At 40.1% G+C, this 21595-nt stretch overlaps 1 protein-coding gene across 8 annotated transcripts in view; it reads left to right on the top strand.

Annotated features, from left to right (window-relative positions):
* The first annotated feature begins 4660 nt into the window (after window positions 1–4660).
* The window catches only part of EPB41L1 (erythrocyte membrane protein band 4.1 like 1), a 196772-nt gene continuing 179837 nt past the window's right edge, over window positions 4661–21595 (top strand). For 3 of the 8 annotated variants that reach the window (XM_058174669.1, XM_058174668.1, XM_058174667.1), the window contains exon 1: window positions 5117–5379. The gene's annotated coding sequence lies outside the window, so the exon portion shown is untranslated. Of the gene's footprint in view, window positions 4816–5084; window positions 5380–21595 lie in introns of those variants that run through there. The other 5 variants (XM_058174661.1, XM_058174663.1, XM_058174666.1 and 2 more) reach the window with 3 other exon arrangements.

Below are 21595 nucleotides of genomic sequence, written 5' to 3'. Positions count from 1 at the left end.
ACCACTGCCGAGGCGGCAAAAAATGGGATGCGCAGAGGCCTCAGGAGGTCAAAAATGGGCTGTTTTTGGCTTCCCCCTACCTCTAGAGAGAAGGAGAAGGAGAGAGAAAGGAAGGGGGAGGGAGGGAGGGAGATAGAAAGACACACACACAAACAGAAGTTCCTCATACACCCCACACTCCATGCAGCCACATCCCTTCACTAACCTGATTTCAACCCCCAGGAGCATAAAAAATTAAAGTTTAATATGTGTGTATTGTTTAATGGATTGCTAAATTGGCCATCCTACCCAGTCACATGACCACCTAGCCATGCTCACCCAGCCAGCTTGGCCCCATAACAGTCTGAAGGACCGTGAATTTTAAAAAACTTTGAGGACCCCTGGTATACACTATATGACAACAAATACGTCAAATATTATAAAGAGTGTGGAGAATATAATGAGAAAAGAAGATTAACATCTTTCTGGATTGCTGGGAATTATTTTGATGTTTCTGGCCAAGGATTCTGATTTTATTAAATAAATGTTTTTCCATAGGCAAATTCTTTTCAAATAATTTTAATTCGCTATTCAGGGATCAGATTATTTTCTTCCGATTCTTGTCTTTGGGTGTGAGATCCTCACATTGTGTACCTATGAAATTGCTAGAAAATGTTTGAAAAAGACTGAGTCGGAAGATCAAGACTGAAATCTGCAACAACATTTTTGAATATAGACACATCTCCTTTGAGATCTTATCTGGGAGTCTGAACTTTGAGATATTGATTGAAGTGTTAATACAAGGTGCTTTCAATTAACACTTCAATTGCATATATTTGTGTAAATAAATATTTATTTTATGGAAACCCTCTTTTCAGCAAAACCAAACCTATATAATATACTGAATTTTACACCACTTGGAAAACTGATGTGGAAATTTGAACAGTGGGAATAGAATACAAACCTATGTAGTTACACCAGAGGTTAATTGTGTTTCTTTGGCACATGTAAAATAATATTTTCCATTCTATGTGATACAATGGGAAACAGAGTTGGCATCTATGATAAACACAAGATGGTTTGTGATATCTTCTTTTCCCACGTTTCATAAATATGTAACAAATCTCTGTGGGAACAATGGCTGCAATGCATAGGTCCTTGGTCTAGTCCATCCAGTTTATATTAAACTTGATTTTTTTAAAAAAATTGGTGGTGCTTTCGAGTTATGGTAGTTTTGAATCCTGATGACTCCCTCAAAAAGTCCTTGCAGTTTTCTTTGAAAGATTTCAAATGCGATTTGTTACTGCCTCCTACCTAGGGCTGAGAGAGAATGAAGGCCCAAAGTCATCCAGCTGGCTTTCTGAGGAAGGTATAACCGGAACTCCCAGGCTCCCAATTTCTAGCCTGATGCCTTAAACATTCCATCAAAGTGGCTCTCAAACTGGATATACTCTTGTAATTTAGCCTGTTTCCATTTCCTTAACTATTTACGGTACTGACAAACAACTTTCATATTATTATGACCAGTGAAGTACAAAACAGTAATTTAGTGCAAACATGGTTGCACTGATATAATGCTGGATGAGAATTTATGGCTATTTTTTTTGTATATTAACAAATATTTCCCTGTACATTTATTTGTTAAAAACAATGATATTTGATTCAAAAGACACTAACCTTAAATAATTTAGGGACAAAAACATGTAAACCTTACCTATCAAGCTATGAAATTCATATACCATTGCTATATAATAATCATATTAATCATGTAAGTAAATACAGTGATGATAAATTTAAAATAAGGCTTTAAATTGTGCTTTAATTTAGGCTTCCTTTATGAAAGGTTATTTAATGCCATGCTGCCATTCATTGTCTGCTTTACTCAACGAACATATTTAAGATGCTCTTTCAAATAATAAATTGTTTAGCCAGTAGAAATGATGGTTTTCATTAAGTATCTTTATAGATCCCATTTTTAAAATGGTTAAATCAATAGACTCAGAGCACAGGTGCATTTTATATATTGCAGTACACAGAGCTAACCTTCACAATTCATTGGTGCACATATAGTTTCAAGGTATATATTGATCATATCGATGGTTTGCATTTTTAGAAATATTCTTAAAAAAACAACAGTGTTCCTAAAAAGATAATGGCCCAGTTCAGATATAACCATTTTGTCTCATAGACATACAGTGGTACCTTGGTGCCCAACTGCTTTGAAACTCATTGAATGTGGTATTCAATTCATTTTGATGTGAAAATTTTGTCCTGACACTCAGCATTTGTTTGGTAATCAATGCACAAGATAAAACCGTGATGGTGAACCTATGGCACATGTGCCTGAAGTGGCATGTGGAGCCATGTCACCTGGCACACGCAGCTTCACTTGTTCCTCTTCCGGGTTTCTGGCGTGCATGCGCATGCGGCAATCAGCTGGCCTTTGTGCGTGCGGCACTGCCGGAACCCGGAAGAGCTGATCTGTAAGCTGGAAATGGGGCTTCCTCGAACTTTGGAATCGGAGTGTCCAAAAAGGAGGACCAATGAGTAATTCTCCCTTCTGCAGCGTCATTGGTCTTCGGGCAGAGTCTCCCTTGACTTCACCCACTGGAAGAGAGAGTTCCATGCAGAGAAGAAGCCTAAGTTGGTTATTCAGGCCAAGTTCTCCCCTCCCACTTTCTCTGCTTCTCTCTCTCCTCAGAACTGTCTCTCCTCCTTCAGGTGAAGTCCCAAAGGACTCTGCCCTGAGACAGATGACACTCAAGCTTGGAGAATTCTCATTGGTGCTGGCCCTCATTCTGGCCCCTCCCATCTCAAAAGTCTGAGATAAACACTTCCTCCCGCCAGTGCAGAACTGTGGATTCCTCTTCTGAGGCTGGAAGAATCTGGCCGGACACACGTGTGTGAGCATGTGTGCTGTGGGCAGCCAGCTGATTGGTGTGTGCACATGCACGGCAGTAAGTGGAAGACATGCTGACAGAAACCGGAAGTACCTTATCCAGCGTGTGCATGCCCCTGGGCAGCTCCTCTTCCTGGTTGCGGCCCTGACACACGTGAAGTGCTCCCTTTTTGGCACTTGGTGCTGCGCGTGTGCATGCGCGCTCCCTTTTTGGCACTCGGTGCCGAAAAGATTTGCCATCACTGAGCTAGAACTTAGTTGTTGGTATCCATTGCCTTGTTACTCACTACATTATTCCTTATGGGGAAAAATTATTTGGTACTCATCATTTTTGGTACCCATTGCATCTCCCAGAACCAATTAATGATGAGTATCAAGGTACCACTGTAATTCAAGCTGGACTAAGATCGAACATTTACAATATTTACATTACATGTTCTCCTTCTTTTACATTCACTTTTATATAAAATGTATGGGTTGGTTAAACTATATTTTCTTGTTAGTCATAAAGTCAGAAGCTGTAGTATAAGTGTCCACTCCAGACTCAACTTTCAGATCAGGATCAAATGTCATTCATTTTAAATATTCCTTTTTAAAAATCAGACTTAGTGGTATCACAACATTTTCATGTTTTAGCTATGCAAATCCAGCCTGTCTGATTATTGCAGAGTTCAGCATGTCATTGTTATCCCAGAAAAGTGGGAAAATTGAGGAAACCAGGATTTATTTAATCATAGGTATGTATGTCACATAAACATGGCCTGAGTTAATGTCATGGCCATGGCTCTGTCACACAGCTGTCAGTTGCCCACGCTCTTCAGTTGCCTTTGCTCTTTACTGGCATTTCTAGGGATGCTATGGAGACCACTGACATTTGTATGGTATGATTGTATTTTCAGAGTGAAATATTTTCCCCTGTTAGACTGAGCTCACTTTAAAAACAACAGCCATTTTACTACTATTCTATCTCTAAACCTGGAATATGCTTCTGCCCATTTTGAAAGATAAGAAATGTATTGTCAATGTTTCAATGTGTATTATATTCATACCCACTAATCACTATTGCTAACAGGAACTGAACACTCATAAGGGGTGGTGTTGTGCTTACCTTTAAGCAGACACAACACAAACTGTTTTTAAAAGTAAAAGTACAAAGTAAAAAGTAAAAGTACAACATCCAAATCAGAAAATTCTTCGAATGGCTGCGAGGATCACATCTGCTTGTCTCAGTTTTTATTCTGATCAACTTTCAGCAATCGTCATTTTGGAAAGAAAACCCATTCCCTCCCTTTCAGTTGTGTGTGAACTGGCACAATCTCCCTACATTATTTATTTATTTTGTCGAGTACATCTTAGATAATATATATAAGTATAAGCATAAATTGAATACATAAAATGAATACAATTAAAGGGAACATTAGGACCGGGGCAGTAGGCACGTGGTGCTCTTATGTACGTCCTGTTTTTGTTTTTAAATCCCTAAACGAGAAACAACTCAATTTCTACAGACGCTGTTTTCACGTGTTGAGCAAAGCCATGTGAAAGCAATGACGACCGGATGGTTAACCGAATAGAACCTCAGAGATGCAACGTTGTGAGACGCCCACATGCTGGCAACACCTTTTTTCCTTTTTACCACCCCTCCCATCCGACGTTGACTTCAGCAGCCAAGGACGGTGTGTGATTTCGGGGCGTGGCCTCGCACTCACCTTGGTTTACGGAACAATGAGACGGGCGTTGCTGTGGGCGGGGTTACAAGATTTCCATCTCTCTGAGTGGAAGGGAGAAAGGGCTGTTACTACGGTAGGAAGCAATGCGGATTAGCCCGGAATCGAAGTATGATCCCAGCATAGACAGACGCTTCCTTGTTTTTCACCTGGGATACCACCTGAAAGGGCTGCACGGAACCGCTTCGGATGCCCTCCGTTTGTAAACAGGTGGGGCTGCTGCACGTTGGAAACCCTCGCGGGCTGCTGCTCCGCGATTGTCTGCGACTGACTTTACGGAGGCGGCTCGCCACCACGTTAGAGCCAGGCGGTTGCAGCTCGCGGAGTGGCTGTTTCGTTTCATAGATGATCCTTCTCCTTTCCTACCACCCCCGCCTCCTCCTCCTCCTCTCCCTCGGAGGCTGGTTCTGCTGCTCATGACGTGCCTCTCTCGCTGAGCTCCCAGCCCTCCCGCCTTCCAGCTCACTCCCTGCTGCTGCAGCTTATTACTATTTGCTTCCCCCCCTCCCCACCACAGCTTTCCGAGGAGGGGGACGGTTTGCTTTTTTTTGCCCCTTTACCCCTAGAGAACAGAGGGAGGGGGGAAAAAAAGCAGAGGGAAGCCAGGCGTTGTATTGTTCTACCCCGCTTCCATTTATTTTCTTTTTCTAATTTTTTTTTTTTAATACTGCAAGGCGGCTCGGAGCAGCCTTTGATTGTCCTCGCCAGATGAACCTCTCCTCGGCCAGCAATACGTCTTGACTCCGGATTACTCAGGGGGGAAGAGAGAAAAAGGTTAGCCATGGCGTCGATTCCTCCCATCTCATTCCCTCCCCTCCAGCACTCCGAAGGAACCCCCTCCTTTCCCCATGACACCTCCTGCCTTTGGGCTTTCCCCTCTTTTTCCCCCCTCTCACTTTCGCTTGCCTTCCCCACCGCGTCCGACGGGGCTAGATCAGTAGACGACGCCCCAACCCGAGCTCGTAAGGCTGCCGAGATCACGTGGAGGGTCTCGGTGGAGTTCGGCGTTCGCAGCTGTGCGGGGGCGGGGGGCGCGCGAGCGGCCGGGTGAAGGGGGAGGGGTCGGCCTACCCCCCCATTTCCGAAATTCGACTTCTCCCTTCCATCCCCCACTTCCCCCCCCCCACGTCCTTCTCCTCTTTATTTCTCGCTGCGATTGTTCGCGGGTTCCGATATCCTCCCGCTCTTCATCTCACGCCGCCTTCCCCTTGTGCGGCGCCCCCATATTCCTCCCTTTACCCCGAGAGAGAGAGAGAGAGAGAGGGGTGTGTTTCTTTCTTTCCTCCGTGCGGCGAATCAGCGCTCTTGCTCCCCTCGCGTCTCTGGCCTTCATTGGCTGCCGGTTGTTGGAAATGGGGTGGTGATGGTGGTGGGGTGGGAAAGGGAATCGCGGCCAGGCATTCAGGTGCTACTTGTGCCCTGTTGATCCTTTCGTACCTTTTGTTTTTAAAGTCTGTTTGAACTTCTCTCCCCCCCCCACCTCACGCCTCCTGGATCATCGAAACGCTTTCTTTCTCTCCTCCTCCTTCTCCCGGTTGAATTCGTGTTTTTCTAGCCTCTAAACCTGGAGGCTTTTAGGCAGGGGTTGGAATAGCCGAAAGGCAAATTGGTCCGGAAAAAAAGGAAGGGAGAGAGAGAGAGACGCACACACACACAGAGAGAGAGAGAGAAAGCGCGCCAGCTGTTTGGTGGCTTTCAGTGGGTTTTCTCCCAGAAAGTAAGCCGTTCAGAGGGCAAAAATCGCGCCTTGTTCCTGCAGCTGCATCTCTTTGCCCACCGTTTCTTTTCCAAATCTTCGAAAGGTGCAGAGCTTTTGCCCGAGAGGCGTTCGGTTTTCATTGTTCCTATCACAAGCGAACTCTCTCCCGGTGTATGGTGCGAGGCCGGTCTTGACAACTCAGAGCTGAAGTCGGCGAGGAGAGAGATTTGATGCCGATGCTTGAAAGAAAGAAAAAAAAAAGGTTTTAAAAGAGTCCCGCGGTTTCTCCAGGGCTTTGCTTTTCTAAGATGTGAGCTTATATAGCTTTTTCGTTGAGCCGAAGAAAAGAGAGGCTGCGGGGCCATCTCGCTGGGCGGGATAGCTGTGTGTCTCTTCCTTGTGTTTGGATAGTGGCAGGTGTGAGAGGCGGGTGGCTTCCAGGTCTGTAAAGCGTTGGAAGCGAATTCCCCGTTTTCTGTAGCAGAGAGAGATGTGAACTGGCTGCCACGCCCAAATTCCAGGCACTTTGGTGGTCGCCGTGGGCAGCTGTGATCTGTCCCAGAGCTTTCAGCCCCGCTCCCGATTAATCATCCCATTTTGGAAACGAACGCGGTTTTTCAAAGGTTGGATGATTTTAGTTGGGCGTTTGTATACTTTTGATGGATTGCTACGGTTAATTCTGGGAAATTGTGTGGTCCCTTTAAATAGTGTAATGGTTACCCTCCTCTGACAGAGCTTGGCTATAGCACCAGTTGTAATGTGTGTTAAATATTAACAGCCTTGGGAGGCTCTCTTGGTTGTAAAATCCTTAAAGGAAAAGCTTGCTTGGATACAGGAGGAACACTAAGATTAATGATGATTAGAGTAACATTAAGATAACCTAAGATTGCTTATTCTGATATAATACCCTATTGAATTCATTTTCTTTTCAATAAGATTGCAGCCTTGAATTGAAATCCTAGGGACCCTTGTGAGAAAAATTCTATTGTACTTAATATTTATTGTTATACATATGCATAGGGTTATTTTTTTTAATGATTTGCTCCAGTGATGTAGAAACCAGGGTCTATTTGTGATAATCAAAGTTCTGATTTTTGTAGAATTAACGGAAGGAAGAGAGGACAGGAAAGGTGCCAGCTCCTGTTATTCACTGTCCACTAAAACAAAATTGCTGACTCCTTTGCTTCAGCCTCCGTTCCATATAAAGCAGAGATGCAGTTGGAAATCTTGCTTTGATATGTGAGTTGATGAAGGCAATTCCACCAGATGAGCTCTAGTAGATTTCTCACTGTGTTACACGAGGGAACACATTTTGAGGCTTGTGCTGTGGGAAGAAAGAAAATGGTAAGTTGCTTAGCAAATGGCAATTCATGCCTTCCTCCTTTCCTGTTGCATTTTGCCATTTGAAGCACCAGAGGCTCCATCTTGTATCTAGGAGCTTATTGAACTCTAGATGATCTCCATTTATTTTCTTGGAGAGACCTAAATCTCTGAGCCATCAGAAAGAAATTAGATTTTTCTGCAGCATGTGTTTGTTGTGAATGTATTCTCAATTGTTTCTCCTGTTAATGTTTTGATTTTGTATGGATGTTGTGCAAGAAGTTTCTTAAAAAAATACCTCTTATTGATGCAGTTCATGATACAGAGGAAAGAAAGAATGAATGAAACCTACAAAAGATCAGCAAGGGAATTGAGTCACTGACATTCACTGTCATGAAAGGCGACCATGTGGAAAATGACTTGTGAATTTTGGATGTGTTTTAGAATGCCTGGAGTTTATGTAAATAGAGTAAAGAAAAACATGTAAATTGAGTAAGGGTGTTAATTCTAGGTATGAGAGTGTCCTTCTCTCTGAGCTTGGTTGTTTTCTTGCAGACAATTTCATTACCCAAACTACATAACATCATCAGTGCTAATGTACTAGGTATTTATGTGCATATATATGTGTGCAGGTATTGTGTGTGTGGTATTATTGCTGAACTGAAGTTGCACTTTGATCCTTGTTTCAGCATAACACATTAACACAAGGCCTGCTGATTTTCAGAAGTTTAGCTTGCATCAGTGGTTAAATAAAGGATATTGAGAGGGTAATATCAAGAGCATAATCCCCTCACATTCTTTTGTTGTTGTTGGTTTCTTCAGTACAATCATATATCAAAATCTGAATTTTGGTAATAGCTCTGGATTCCTGAGAACTGTAATGCTTCAGGAACATAGGCAATATACTTCGAAGCTCCTCCTTTAACATTTATGTTTACAAAACATTTGTTTTTTATTATATAACGAAGTTTGAAGTATACATTTCAAACATTTTCCTTGCTGTATACTTTCTAAGCTTTCATCCAAATTTATTACAGCATACCATGAACGATTAAAGGCAGGCATTTTTAAACTAGTTACATTCCCTTTTCATCAAGTTCTGTACTCTGTAGTTTTTGCAACTTTGTTTGCTGTAGGTGTAGAGAGTATGTTTAATTATGTTTAAAGTTGTATCTTCACTTCAGGTATCTTTATGTTTCTTTTAATGTAAGGATATGATGGTCTCAGTTTTGATTCTGCAGTAGGAAGGTACAGATTTAAATATGAGATCATAGATATCTTTAAGAGGAAGTTTCCTAACTGACTTGGAAAAATGAGACACTTTCCTACAGGCAAGACAGTGCCATGAAAAAAATAGGTTTGGGCAGTTACCTATAAAAAATATGTCAGAAAAACTCTACTGCATATTTTTCATGTAGGGTGGTATCTTTTATATGTAGCTATTACAAAAAATAAACTGTGCTGTTTAGTACAAGTGTGCATAAGATTCCAGCCTAAATTAATGAAGGTGACATTAATGAAGACATCTTGTCTTCCAATTAGCCAGAAATATTGGGTTTCAGCATCATTTATTTGTGAGCTGCTACAATTCGCAATTTTATTATTGATCTGAGTGGGCATTTGGGTGTGGCTTGATTGCTTTTGATCTACTTGCTGGCTTTGTCTTTGATTCTTCATTTTCCTTTCATGTCTATGAGCTTATTTTAAGACTTATGAAAAGCTTTTTTTTATTTTAGAAAAAAAGATATGGATTGACAATCTCATTAAGAGTTATGCATTCACTTGTAAATGGTGCCCAATGTGCCTTTGATATTACTGAATACCCTGATCACATGGCACATTTCCTTTTTTAGTTTTCTGAAAACCAATAGTTACTGTCCCAACTTTCTCTGCTTCAGATGGTGTACAGTAATATTGCTTTGGAAGAAGGATTTATGGTAACACTTTTTGTGGCAACACTTTTCTTTGGTCTTTAGAACAGCTAACTGCTTGGGTGAAGAAAACAATCTGGTTACAGTTTGCATCTTGTAGACATCGTGTTGTTTTTCTACTTGCCATTGGTAATCTGGAGCCAGAGTATTTGTTTGAAGGTGCATTGCTTTTAGTTTGAGATACGATTCTCTGACTGTTCCACTCTTAGCATAGTATTGTTGGATAAAGACAGTCCTTGGTGGTAGTTTTTCTTAATACAGGCCTGCTCTGAATGAACCTTCCTCAGTCAGTTGGCGCTGAGATGTCAGACTATATAGCTTCTGCTGCACTTAATAAGCAGGTTTGTTAGCTGCATTGGGTGGAAACAATAGAAGCTGTAGTACAAAACATCTGGATTATTTTACCTGTCACCTCTAATTCCTGTATAGCAATGTTTTTGGGCAACATACAAATATATCTATTTTTAAAAGTCAATATATAAACTACCTAGATTCTCAGAAATCTTCCCAATGCATACTTCTTTTCCTTTCCTTGTTCTGATTATTGCAAAAAAAAAAAAGCATTTGGATAGTTTCTGCATGTATGGAATTCTGTCCCTGGTTGCCTTCACTGCTTTTGTTGTGAATGAAGAATAGGAGCTGCTGCAGTAAGCATTACTCGTGCTTTCTCTTCCCCAGAGATTTATATTTCCATGTAGTGTGTGTGCGCTTCCCTTTTGCCTTCTTTGTCACTGGGACTATTGATGGCAGCAAAATATTTCTCAGCTCTTGTCTACAATTGCTGGGTTCCATTTATTGCTTTAACAGCAAGTTTAGATAGTAATGGAGGCATTAAATCAGACATATTCTATAAATAGGGATGAAACATTCACAATAATTACTGCTGCAGTGAGTATGCATACATCTTGAAAGGGGTGGATTGATGCCGGGTGTTCTGCAGGCTGCTTCTGTATTGGTTTGTACAAATTGCTGGTTGATAAAGCCCTTGATTCTAAGAGATGAGAATTAGAGTATCTTCCTTTTTTCCCCACCCCCCTGTGCGTAACAGTGATCTCTGTGCATCTCTCTCTATCGACCTTGGTGTTTCCCAAGACTTCTCCTAATGAAAAAGTAGAATTTTGCATCATCAGTTTCAGTGAGACTCTATTGCCGTGATTAACTCTGAGATTGCTAGCCATGTATGTCCCTTTGATCTGTTGGCAAGAGATCGCTCCCTTGTATTCTTTTCTTCCACATTATTTTAAACTATAAAAAATGTCATTTGCAGATGTACTTCTGGTTCCAGCCTTTGGAAAACATCTCCTGATGTGTCACAGCTAGAGGGTTGGAAGTTATGGTGCTACAGGCATTGGCTTTGAGGTCTCTTTCTTCGAATTTGGCAAGCTGTACTATTTAACCTTGCCTTCACTTTTCACCATTTGTGAAATGAAAATGTTAATATTTTTTCTGCCTTTGGGGTAATATTGGATTTTTATATTTGGGCATGTATTTGAATATGTCTAATGGATTCTTTGGTGTGCTGTAACTTTAAAGAAGAACTCTAGACTGCGTTTCTTTTAGATGTTCTAATAATTCCTTATAAATTGATTATAACTTATAACCAGTTTTGTTGTATACAAGATGTACAATGACAATAAAGGCTATACTTTACTAATTTCCTCCTTTTTTGGGGATGCAAATTCATTTTCAGTTCAGCAATAGTGTGCCAAATATTGTGCTCTATGTACTCTGATATACAGTGAAGACCTCTTCGTTCAGCTTAGTGAAGGAAAACATGTTTGTATACCTGCTATTGCTCCTTTTTACTTTCTTTACGCAAATGAAGAATTGCTGTTGGAGCCCCGCATTCTGGGGTGATGGTTTGAAATGCTCACATCAGAGTAAAGTAGACAAAACATCCCTACTGAACTGTCCCGTATAATACAGCTTGCTTATAAAGTTTGCCACTGCACAAAATTATAAGAGAGCAAATACAAATACATCTGCTAGACTTAGCAGAGCAGCCACAGATCTGTCTGTCTGTGGGTTCCCATTGTATAGCAGAAGAAAGAGAATTTGCTGCTCAAACAATGTTCTCCCCAATGTTAATCTTTATAAATGCTTGCTTGCAGAAACAGGGTGGTGGAGGAAGGGATATGTGTGCATGTAGACGGGGAGTTGGAGGGAGAAGATGGTTCGGTCTGCTCTCTTTTTATAGCCACAAAGACCAACGATAAGTTTCATCTTATGAATCAGTACTCCACTACCAGTAGACCTCAGCTTACTACACTTCGTTTAGTGACCATTCAAAGTTACGATGGCACTGAAAAAAGTGACTGATGACCATTTTTCACACTTACGACCTTCGTAGCATCCCCATGGCCACTTGATCAAAATTCAGATGCTGGGAACTGTTGGCTGTGTCCCCAAGGTCATGTGATCACCTTTTTGCAACCTTTTGACAAGCAAAATCGGTCTGGAAACCAAATTCACTTAACGTGTTACTAACTTATCATCTGCAGTGATTCACTTAACAACTGTGGCAAGAAAGGTCATAAATGGGAAAATAACTCAACAAATGTCTCCCTTAACAACATAAATTTGGGGCTCAATTGTGGTCGCATGTCAAAGACAACCTGTTGTGCTCCCAAGCATTTGTTTGAGTAAAGAAGTAAGAAGCATGGAAGTCCTTTTTGGATAGCAAAAACATCTGGTTCCTATTGTGACCTAGGCCAAGTAGTTGTTACCAGACACAATCAGTCCTAAACAAACATATTTTATTAGAACCGCTGAGAATTACTTCATTCTCAGCTTAGTCCAAATTAATTCCAAAACAAATCTTTCAGAAAAAGTCCTTCAGCCTTATCACAAACCTTTGTTCTCTTTGGCACCCTGCCAAAGGCTTTTCTTGGCAAAGCCCCATGAAGTTCAGAAACAAGAGAGGCCAACTAGAAACAATTGTAGCAATGTTGCCACTGCTGCTTTTTTAAGCCTTATGGGAGGGGCCAATCATCTCCTGGCCTTATTCCCGAGTCGTCCTTTTTGCTTTAGCTGCTCTTGCCTTCTCGCAGCTCTTCACATGCGTGCATTAGGAACAGGCTCCTCCTGTTCCTCTGCCTCTCCGCTGTCCACCTCTGGAGGTTCCGGAGTCCATGCATCGCTCCCAGATGGCCTTGGCCCCATCTCTTCCTCCAATTCAGAACCCTTGTCTGGGCCTTCCCCTTACTTCAGGACTGATCCATTGTCCTCCCCAGCCTCTTCACTGTCCAACTCTGCTGCCAGCTCCGCAGGCTGCTGGTGGACCACAACAGTTCCCTTCTTTACCATGCAGTTCTATATTCTCTATGAAAGCACCTGTAGAAAATTTTGGAAACAGCTTATTCATGAATAAGCCTAAAAACAAAGTAAATGTTCACAGATCTTTGCCTGGACTGCTTACGCATGTTAGTAGTGTACCCAGGATTGTTTAACGAGCAACTATATAGTTGTACAATATATTGTACAATTCCTGAGTGTAGTCCTTGACTTACAGCCAACCATTTGTTTAGTGATCATTTGAAGTTACAGTGTCACTGAAAAAAATGACTTATGATTGGCCTTTCCATTTACCACCACTGCAGCATCCTCAAGAGCATGTGATCAAAAATTAGGCATTTAGCATCCAGCATGTATTTACGACACAACGGTGTCACGGTCTTGTGATTGCCATTTGTGACAGTTCCAACAAGCAAAGTAAATGGGGGAAGTAAGTACCATGTGATTGACTTAACAACTGTGGTAAAAAGATCATAAAATCTTATACAATCCAACAACTGTCTTGCTTAGCAATGTCTATTGAGATTCTCAGTCATCCAGGTCATGGTTGTCTCAGAGGTGCTTTTTCAAGAGGCAACTGGACTTTCTGGTTTTTCTTTGAAGACGTTTCACTTCTCATCCAAGAAGCTTTTGACTGGAGTGGTGGGGAATTGCTTAGCAATGGAAATTCTGATCCCAATTGTGGTTGTAACTTAAAGTGAATTCTTCAGATGACTTAATTCTTTAGTCTGGTAGCCAGTGCCAAATGAGTGTTTAGAGTGTACAAGTAATCTCAACTCACTCTATTAATTACTGCAGGAATTTCCAGCTTTTTTGGAATTTTGGGAGGATACTATAGCCATATTCATAAAATGGTTGTCAGGGTGGACATGGTCACACACAAAAATAATCATTGTTCAAAAGACAAACTGATGAGCTGTAGGTAGTCCTTGGCTTATGACCACAATGGAGCTTGGAATTTCAGGTGCAAGTTGTTGTCATAGGTTAAGGCATCATGCAAGTAACTCATTTTTAGGATAGGCATAAACCATGGGTGTCAAACTCAATCATGTCACAGGCCGGATCATGATGTTTTTAATGTTTTTTTCCGTTGTGGAGCTGGGGTAGTCGTGGCCTGCATGTGATGTATCTGGCCCACAGGCTGCCAGTTTGACAGACCTGTCATAAAGCAAGTCATTGTGATCATTAAGCAAATCATATGGGTGTTAAATGAATCATGTCATTAATCCATTCTGAATGGGTGTTTTTTTTTCTGGAAAGCAATAAAAGAATGTTGCAATTTGTGATCACATGACCATGGAACCAGTCATAAACACAATGTGGTTGCCAAGTTCCTGAAATGCAACCATGCAACCATGGAGGGTGTGGCAGTCATACCTTTTATGGAACGGTTAGAAGTAGCTTTTTTGAAGTCCATTGTAACTATAAATGAATGTTAAATGATTGGTTGTAAGTCAATAACTACCATACTTGTAGCTATCCTGCTAATTTCTGTTATTTTTGTTTAAGGTACACACTTCCAAACAGTATGGAGGTGCTGACTTATATTTAAAGAAATCTCAAATATATTGTGGATGAGATGATGGGAAAAATGGAAGCATCACTACAGATATAGATTATGCTTGAGTCTAATGCTTTGCTTTGTAACATTCTACTTTCCCATTTATTTAACTTTAGATTAAATATAAACTGGAGAAAAATGGCTGGGGTATAATACCTGATAGGCACTCTGGTACTGAGGGCTTGTTGTAAGCTTGTTTCTGTCACATGTAAGATGAAAAATACAGGGCATACACAGGTCTGCTGTGGATGAGTTGAGAGTGTGGATGGATTTTTTCATAAGGAAAGAAAGTTTTTCCTTCATCTTTTTCCCTCTCCCCCCCCTTCCCTTTCAGCTTCATGAGGTGGTTTTTTTTTTGAAGCTTCATTAGGAGTTCATAATGAATTCATGACCCATCCTGCCTTATGATCTGTCTGCTTCTAATGTAACACCTTCAAGTGGGTATTTTTAGCTTTGTTTTTTTTTTCCCTTCTTTCCTGCAGGATTCTGAAAGGACTTATATTTGTGTGTGTGTATTTGTGTATGTTTGTGTGTGAGAGAACAGAGCCATTTCATGAAAAGTTTGGGTATGGGGGAGGGGAAGATCCCTCTCATGCATATTTTACAGTGTGATCTCTCAGAATATGTCTTGCAATTAATGCCTGTGAAAAACATTACTGGCTCATATAGATACAACCAGATGGGAACCCAGTTACATCTGCTGTTTGTGGAAAAGCAGCTGGATTTGGTGGTGGGATGCGAATTCTGAAGGCAGAGGTGGGGAAACACAGCACTAGGTTCCTTATTTTCCTCTCTCCATTATTTCAAGCCTAAAATCCAATCATTTGCTGGGGTTGTTGTAAAGAAGAAGAGTGAGAGATGCTGTTGTTGAAAGGGCAGCATTGCAAATTCTGATTATGTTCTTGGAGGTGGCCATGGATTTGAATGAACAATGGAAGCAATTAAAGTGCTGTAATTAGATGTATCATTGATTTGCCATTACTTCTAATGTTAGGAGGTACTGAAAAACCTGAGAAGAAATCTGGGCATTCTGGATTTATGCACGTTTTTGTTTCTTCCGCCCATCCCTGGGTTTCGTAAATAAGGAGGACCTTGGATAGACATTGCTAGAGGTTTAGATTCTTGCTCTGAACAAGGGGTTGGATTTAATAGTCTATTGCCACCTCCTATTGTTTTTTGAAGTGTACTCAAGCCTTAAAATCTCATTTTAAAGTGAGAAGTCCTGTCCTTTCTGCTGGCAAGAGATCAGAACAGGTGTTCTATGTATTGTTGAATTCTTGTGCTTGAGGGCTGTCCAAATTTGTTGTTCTACTTTCTATGCTTCAAAAGGATTCTTGTGTGTTGTGCTGTAGTATATACATCAGTACATGGCTGATGTAGTATAAACCCTACTGAATACAGTTGAAAAAGGCAATAGTGATAGCTGGATTTAGTTTTGGGCAGTTAAAAGAGGAAATGCTACACTGAATTGTCCTCTTTTATTTCATTAGGTGGTACAAATGGAACCATCTAATCATTGTTTGTGCTAGGAATAATAGCAATAGAACTTAGACTTATATACTGCTTCACAGTGCTTTATAGCCCTCTCTAAGAAGTTTACAGAATCAGCATATTGCCCCCAACAATCTGGGTCCTCATTTTACCCACCTTGGAAGGATGGAAGGCTGAGTCAATCTTGAGCCTGGTTAGATTTGATCTGCCAAACTGCTGGCAGCAGGTGATCAGCAGAAGTAGCCTGTAGTACTGCACTCTAACCACTGCGCCACCATGGCTTTTCAATAATAATGCTATTATTGAAGTGCCCAACGTGAAGTCTTGAGAATGTACAGTAGTCCTTGACTTGTGAATATTTGTTTAGTGAACAAATCATAATTTTTATCGTGACTTGCTAAGAAAGGAATAGACCAGAAATTCTGATTGCCACATTTTGTGACTACCAGGTTGAGTGAATTTAACTCTTCCCATGGCAGAAGATGCCAGATTGATGTGAAGGAGCAATGGGTGCTATTTATAGCAAATCAGAATTCTGGATTATGGTGAACTGGAACCCATTATGATGAAAATCTCAGGGAACACTGTTATATTCTAGTAGCATAGAATTCAGCTATATTTAGAATTGATTAAAAATACATAGTTGCAGAACAGTTCAGTTTTGGAGGTTTTTTTGTGTGTGGGGGGAAGAGTCAGATAAATTCTGGTGTGGCTGTATTTTTGCCACATGATTCAAGAAGCTAAACTTTTTAGATGTGTCTGGAATAGCTCTTGAGCAGACAGTTTTTAATAATAAAACAAAAATTACCTAACCACGATGACAAATAACGAAAATAAGCCTTTACAGGCTCTATAAGGAGACTGTGTGAAAACATTTTGGGATTATGCTGCCTAAATGTGCTAAAAATCTTAGGATTTGTGAAGAAACACTAAATGAAGAATCTGAATTGTTGCCTTGTCCTTTTTGGATTAATCTCTTAATCCATTACTTGATTACAGATAGCTTGTTTGCCTCTATAATAGAAGGAGAATTTCAAAGCATGTTTTCACTGCCAGATTTATTCAAAAATCATGCTTGAATTTAATAGAATTCTCCCATTCATTTCTCTTTCATGCTATAGTTAGTAGTGTTGATAAACCTGTCATCAAAACTGTAGATGTTTGCTAGCAATGATATGCTGAACAATATTTTCACTGTCTGAATTATATTTTGTAAATCACTATTTCCCCCCAAAAAGATGGAATTGCTGATCTAATCAGGAATGATGTTTGCAGTTTCTATCTCTTAACTGTGTTTTATATTGTCCAAACATATTAGCCTACAGACTCTAATTTCAAACATTTCTGGAGTATCTTCTTCAGGGCTCAACTCAGATCCCTCTTAGATTGCAATTCCAAGGCAAACAGTAAAACCAGGAAGATAAAGCCCATGGATTGCTATAATACATAGCTGGATAGATGTGTACAGCTTGGTGGTATTGTGTGTGTGTGCAAGTCAGTGTTGACACCTGGTTTTTACAGTTTCCTTGGCAGTATTTCAAAAGTGGTTTGCCATTGCTTGCCTAGGGCTCAGAGAGATTGAATGGCTCATGGTCACCCAACTGGTTTTGTGCCCAAGGAGGGACTAGAACTCAGTCTCCAGGTTTCTAACTACTACACCAAACTGGCTCTCTAATTTGGTAGGTTACAGTTAGATTAACTTTATGGATAAAGAAAGTGGACAGGATTTTCAGTGATTTTCCTTTCATGGTGCTTCTAATACAGGATGTGTGGAAGAACAAACACTTAAGAGGGTGACTTGACTTTGACCTCTTACTCTCGCTGGTGTTGTATCTTCTTCTGTTGTTCTTGCTTCTTTTCTCTTTTATACAACTTAAACATTTTTTTGATTCTTCACTGTGCTCTATTATAAGCTCTAGGTGCATGAGAGTAAAGATTGCTGGTGAATTGGAGGAGCTGAAGTAAGATACTCTAAAATATTTGGGATACTTTAATTTACTGGTCAGTTTGGCTGCTTGATTTGACTCTGATTTCTTAGAGACTGCATTCATATGTTGTGCCAAGCTATAATGTCTTTTGCTTCGTTTTTGCCTACCATGCTATATGAATTCAGCCACTGGGTCTTTTTCAGCAAACTCTGGATAACACAATCCATGGTTTCATGAGATGTGTGAATCTAGACAATTATTAATGTCATTAGTCATTCTGTGGCAGAGACAACTCATCTTGGCTGTTACCAAAGGGAGCTGTCTGCTAAACATAATAGCCCTGGAAGATAATCAGGTGTGGTGTTAATCGCAGGGTATACAGTGATGAAAGAGACACTTGTTCACCCAGTCTAATGAGATAAGAAGACTGATAGGCAGAGCCATTTTCTTCACATACCTCTGAGACTACAGCTTGTCCTTGACTTAAGGTCATAATGTAGACTGGAACTTCCCTTGCAAAGTGAGATGGTCTTGCCAAATTTTTACCAAGGTTGTTGAGCAAATCACCGTAGTTGTTAAGTGATTATTAAGTGGTCATGTGGTCATTAAGTGAATCTGGTTTCCCCCATTGACTTCGTTTGTTGGAAGCTCCCCTGGGAAAATTGCAAATGGTGATCAGGTGATCAGATTACTTTAGAAAGTTGCAATCGTAATAAATTTATGCCACTGCCAAGAGCCTAAATTTTTATCATGTGACTGCAGGGATGCTGCGATAATTGTGAGAGGATTAGTCATAAGTCACTTTTTCAGCACTGCTGTAATTTCAAATGGTTGCTGAACAAATGGTTGTAAGTTTAGGACTATTTTATATCATATCTTTGACATAGAGCAAGATGAAATAATGCAGTTGCACAAGTAGTTATGGGTGCCTTTATTTGGCACATGTGATACATCTATTCTGCAAACTACATTGGTTGCCAGTATACTTTCAGATTCATTTCAAGGTACAGAATATTCCTTTTAAAGCTCTTCATTGTTGGGACCAGGTTACTTGCAGAACTGTCTCTTCCCAATTCTAAGTACTCATCCTATTAGAGTAAGCAGGAGGCGCATGTGCCAAGTCCCATCTGTTAAGTAACTGGCAGGACTGAAGAGGAGGGCCTTTTCTGTACTGGTACCCATCTTCCATGATATCATGTCACCATAGATCAGACTTCTTGAAGACCAAGTTTTGTGGTTGAGCCTAGGAATCCAGATGTGTGACATATCCTGTATTTTGTTTGTGTTGATTGTTGCTGTTTTTTTCTTGGCTCTTTACATTGTTAGGGTTTATTACATAGTTTTTTATTTTATTTTAAAATATTGTTACCTGTCTAGATTCATGAGCTTGAGTTGAGTAGCTATACACATTTAATAATTAAATAGATAAGTAATCATAAAGATAAACCCACCCAGGTTCTCCTTAGATCTCATGGCAGGCATACTTGTTTAGATGTGGTTAAATAGAGTAGGGGTCTCTAGCTGGGAAGTTCTGGGAATTGAAGTCCACAAGACTGAAAATTGTACTTCAGACATGCAAAGAAAAAAAAATTGTATCCCAAATGAATGATTCTTTTTTCAACTGCATATTTATGGGAAAATACTCTTGTGTGTTCTTAAAAAAAATATTTTACACAAGGGAAAACAGAGTGCTAAGCCATTATGTAGTACTTTGGTTTTACAGTGTGAATTTAGCAAATTGTGATTTAGACAATAAAGAATGGCTACTGTAGTTTGGGTTATCTGTGAAAGAAAAAAGTGCTTTGTTTGAAAAATATCAGAAGCACGTATTAAAAAAAATGTACTATTATATCCAGACCTGAATTTGGATACATATAAAATATCTCCATTGACAGGAATGGCTGTATCCTTGCTTGGTTGTGATAAAGAAATGCAGCCGACAGTCAATGTGTATTTTTATAATAGGCCCAGTTGCAATGGGCATCTAAGATGAATCGTCAACCTGTAAATCCAGTGTTTCTTAATCTTGACAATTTTAAAATATGTGGACTTTAACTTCTAGAATTCCCCAGCCGGCTTCTGCGAGTTGAAGTCTGCACATTTTAAAGTTGCCAAGTTTTTTAAAAAACCTTCTCTAAACCAGGGGTCTCCAACCTTGGTTCCTTTAAGACTTATGGACTTCAACTCCCAGAGTTCCTCAGCCAGCTCTGCTGGGAGTTGAAGTCCACAAATCTTAAAGGGACCAAGGTTGGAGACCCCTGCTGTAAACCTTTGTATATTTTATTGCCTGGTGGCTGAATCCTTTCTGTGCTAATAGGCACAGAATGTGCTTGCATTGGGGAAAAGCCTGAATAATTGCCCACAAGTTAAGGTGACAAACAAACAAAAAACAAACAAGGATTCGGAGAAAAGATTAAAGGAACAACTGGTCCATTTTCCTGTCTCTCAATCTTCCCCCACTCCCCAAATGATGCTCTTCTGCCCATAGAGAACTAATGCTGTATTTCAGTGTCAACTACACGGTTTACTTTTGGGAAAATTCCATTGAAAAACAATAATGCTGTCACATACCTTCTTCTCTGGTGGATGGGGCTGGAGATGGAGTAACATTTCAGGGTATTTCACCTGCAGCTGAAAGAAAATCTTCCTTTGCTTTGCTTTCTGGGCTTGTCCTATTACTTCAGGCACAAATATTCAAGGGGCTGAAAGGCAAGAAAAACCAGCTCATGCAGCAATTTTAGCACAATTTTAAATGGGTTATTTCTCATGGCTTATACTTAGGTGTCTCTTTGGTTTTATAATTTTTGCTTTAATGCTTCCTTTCTTGAAGGAGCTGATGATCATTTTCTATAATGGAGGGAATGGATATCGCAAAGATTCAGGTGTAGCCCTTTCATCTTACAATAGATACTCTTCTGCTTAGGTGTTCTCCAGTAGGGTACTTACTCCATCCAAATTCTTACTCAGCCTGGCCTTCCTTAGCTTCCATATCTGGACAAGAGCAGCTATGTCTTGCCGTTTGTTGGGTCTATTTGTCCTGAAGAGTACAGATTTTTGAATAAATAATAAAGCAAGCTCAAGTTTTGTGCTTCCAACATTTGAGTTTATTATTTACTTAGAAAATGTTTAGGTCTCCTACTACCTTGGCCATTTGGATAGTGTGATTTTAGGTGGTAATTAGGTTAAGTTATACATTAAGACATATATAAAATTATGTGTCTTTAACACAAAAGCTAAATTTATGACATTTCAACATCTGGGAAAATGTTGTTTTGAGATCCCCCCACAAAAAAACCTGTAATAAAGTGGGAACTCATTTCAGGTACAATGACAGTTAAATCCATAATGTGGGATTCAATTTTAGTGTAATTAATGATTGTTCCAGTTGCCTTCCATACAATCAAAATAAGGACCATGGTAGGAAAAAAATCAAAGTTTTTCCAGATAATTCCTCTAATTATTTCTGGTTTGTAATAAAGCATTCTTGAATGCCAGAGTTGTTTTCCATAAATGTGTGATCACAGGGAGCTAAAATCCCTCTGGAAATGAGTGACTTATCTTCTTTATTATACTAAGGATTCATTTTGTAATGTGATGTAGCTTTGTTGTGGGTTGTAGAGAAAAAAATTGCTGGACTGATAGCTCTGTTGTGATTGTCATTAGTGGGAGTAACCTTTCACCACGTTTTTCCAACTTCAGGAGCTACTTAATAATTCTCCTTCAGAGCAATGAAACTTGGAAAAGCAGACACAGGGTGGGTAGTTGT

The sequence above is a fragment of the Ahaetulla prasina genome, chromosome 3 (genome assembly GCF_028640845.1).
Source record: "Ahaetulla prasina isolate Xishuangbanna chromosome 3, ASM2864084v1, whole genome shotgun sequence".
Lineage (NCBI taxonomy): Eukaryota > Metazoa > Chordata > Lepidosauria > Squamata > Colubridae > Ahaetulla > Ahaetulla prasina.
The sequence above is the reverse complement of the archived record's forward strand: the minus strand, read 5'-3'. Positions and strand labels throughout refer to the sequence as shown.